Genomic DNA, 3,630 nt, shown 5'->3' on the forward strand with positions numbered 1-3,630 from the left:
ATAATTATTGCCAGGGGTTGTAAATGAGTGGTCAGAGACCACTGAGGCAAGAGGCAAAATGTCAATGTTCGTGACAGCAAAGCCACGCACGAGAACCAAATCAAGGGTATTTCCACTAATCTGCGTCGAGTCCTGAATGCATTGCTGGAATCCTAATGCATCCACAAGTTCCATAAATGATTTGCAAAGGAGATCAGAGGAGTTATTTATATGAAAATTCAGTAAGGTATAAATTCAGCCAGTATACAAAGGTATATCTAAATATCTAAAAAGGAAGAGTAAAATAGGAAAGTAGAAAAGAGTAGAGTAGAGCCACTTAGGTGCCTGGTCTTGAGAACCAGGGATGGTAGGTTAAAAAAGCTTTTTTTATCCCATGGGAACTCTCCCTACCCACCCAAGAGCCAAGAAAAAGGTATATATAATATAATAAATAATAAGACATAAGAAGGATAAGACATCACAAGAGAAGATTGTAGTATAGGTAATTAGGAAGGAGACTAGTAGTAAAATCAGATGTAGTTAGTAGGCTAAGCTATACAAGCAGAAGCTATGAGTGTGTGAGTGTACTGGTATCTATCTAAAGTAACTCTGTTAGCATACTATAGGAAAAAAAGTATAATCATTATGCTATCAAATGGAAACCTAAGAACTTAGCTACTATATGTTGATATCTTTAAAGGAACACATAAAGTGATGAATCATTAAAAATCTACACCATGTAAAATAGAATTGGAAATGGCGAAAATGTTAAATATGAATGTTAAAGTCACCAATAATCAAAATGTTGTCCGCACTAGATGACAGGCTATGAACACACCAAATTCATCTAAGAATTCAGAATGTGGGCCGGGAGGCCTATAAACAGTGACAAAATAACATGACTGATTTCCATACTTCTCCTTATTTGAAAACCCTTTGTGTGGCAATTCACAGAAGCATGTGACTTTCAGCATCATGATCCACAGAGGTGTGACGATGTCCCTGAGTACAGCAGGAAAACCAGTGTTATTGCAAGTTATTGCATTTCCTTCTGAACAACATTTGAGTCGGTGAATTCTGTACAGGACAGTCCTTTTGTGTGCACGTGCTCTACTATATATATATATATATATATATATACATATACTGTATATATATATATATATATATACACTTGCGAATCAAGTACACATAGTTTTGATATTCAGAATTAATCAATGCTAGTGACACGCACGTTTTTGCATCCACACATTGTACGAGGTCTATTAGAAAAGTATCCGACCTTATTATTTTTTTCAAAAACCATATGGATTTGAATCACGTGTGATTACATCAGACATGCTTGAACCCTCGTGGGCATGCGAGAGTTTTTTCACGCCTGTCGGTTACGTCATTCGCCTGTGGGCAGTCTTTGAGTGAGGAGTCGCCCACCCTCTCATCGATTTTTTCATTGTTTAAGAATGGCTCAGAGACTGCTGCTTTGTTTGATCAAAATTTTTTCAAAACTGTAAGGCACAACTGAGTGGACACCATTCGATAAATTCAGCTGGTTTTCAGTAAAAATTTTAACGGCTGATGAGAGATTTTGGTCTGGTAGTGTCGCCGTAAGGACGGCCCACGGTGCCTGACGGCAATCTGCGCTTCGAGGCGGCAGCATCTCGCCGTTTCAAGTTGAAAACTTCCACATTTCAGGCTCTTTTGACCCAGTAAGTAGTCAGAGAACAGAGAACTTTCAGAAGAAGTCGGCATGAGGAGTTTATTCGGACATTCCATTGTTAACGGACATTTTGTAATGAAAGAACGTACGGGCAGAGTCGCATGTCGGGCCGGACCCGACCGCGGGGGTCGCGACAGGAAAAACACCTCCGTGTTGGAAACCTTAACGGGCAAGTTGGAACATGCCCAAGCTGTTAAACAATTTCTCAGTTACTCACTTGTTGAAAGCCATCAAAAGCCACCTGAATTTTACAAATGGTTTTCAACACGGAGGTGTTTTTCCTGTCGCGGCGCACACAGATTTGCCGAGTCGTCACGGAAACGACTCGGCGAATTTGCGCGCACGTCTTTCATTAAAAAATGTCCTTAAACAGTCCGCAAAAAGTCCTCATGCTGGCCTCTTCTGAATCTTCTCTGTTCTCTCACGACATCCTGGGTGAATTAAGCCTTAAATTAGGATGTTTTCAGGTCGAAACAGGCCGACGACGGTGCCTGGAAGCGCTGCACGAAGTCCCACTCCGCGGGAAGTCCTTACACCAACAGAAACACCGCATAATCTCTCATCAGCCGTTAAACGTTTCACCGAAAACCAGCTTAATTTCTCGAATAGTGTCCACTCGGATATTCCTCACAGGTCCAGAAAAAATTTGATAAAGCAACGTGCGCCCTCTCGCGCAGCGTGTGAAACAAAGGAATTCAGCCGAGAGGGCGGGACCACATCTCACTCAAGGCCTGCCCACAGGGAAATGACGTCACCAACACGCGTGAAAAAACTCACGCATGCGCACGAGGGTTCAAGCATGATTGGTGTAATCGCACGTCATTTAAATCCATATAGTTAAAAATAAAAAATAAAAGTGTCGGTTTATTATCTAATAGACCTCGTATATCTGGTATTGTCGAACTGCAAAATTATCCAGTATCAGTCATCTTAATTTTTCAGCTGAAGAGAGAGCTGAAGAATAGAGGAACCAAACATACATGTTTTCTGCTTCTTCAGACTCAAAGTGATAATTGCCCAGTCATAGTGATGATCTGAAGAAATAACACAAATGCTTTGGATATGTGCCTGTAGGCTGGTTCTTTTTGAACAGGGCTCTTTCATCTGGTCACATTTACATTCACGTTTGTGGCTCATAAAATTGTTCAACTATAAACAGGGTGGGGATCCCTGGAGCCAGTACTGCACTTCACCGAGGCTGAGAACTCATTACCCTGTACACTGCCACATGAGCAGGTTTTTGTGATCAATCCAGTTTGTGCGCGTGTGTATGTGGGAATAAAATAACTAAAAGTCAGTAACGGTTACTTTTTTAGACCAAGCAGAGGGAAAAAAATATGGACTTACTCAATTCTGAGGAATAAATTTTGGAATCACCCTGTAAATTTCCATCCCCAAAACTAACACCTGCATCAAATCAGATCTGCTCGTTAGTCTGTATCTAAAAAGGAGTGATCACACCTTGGAGAGCTGTTGCACCAAGTTGACTGACATGAATCATGGCTCCAACACGAGCGATGTCAATTGAAACAAAGGAGAGGATTATCAAACTCTTAAAAGAGGGTAAATCATCATGCAATGTTGCAAAAGATGTTGGTTGTTCACAGTCAGCTGTGTGTAAACTCTGGACCAAATACAAACAACATGGGAAGGTTGTTAAAGGCAAACATACTGGTAGACCAAGGAAGACATCAAAGCGTCAAGACAGAAAACTTAAAGCAATATGTCTCAAAAATTGAAAATGCACAACAAAACAAATGAGGAACGAATGGGAGGAAACTGGAGTCAACGTCTGTGACCGAACTGTAAGAAACCGCCTAAAAGGAAATAGGATTTACATACAGAAAAGCTAAATGAAAGCCATCATTAACACCTAAACAGACAAAAACAAGGTTACAATGGGCTAAGGAAAAGCAATCGTGGACTGTGGATGA

Source organism: Thalassophryne amazonica, chromosome 15 (assembly GCF_902500255.1).
Source record: "Thalassophryne amazonica chromosome 15, fThaAma1.1, whole genome shotgun sequence".
NCBI classification, from domain to species: Eukaryota; Metazoa; Chordata; class Actinopteri; order Batrachoidiformes; family Batrachoididae; genus Thalassophryne; species Thalassophryne amazonica.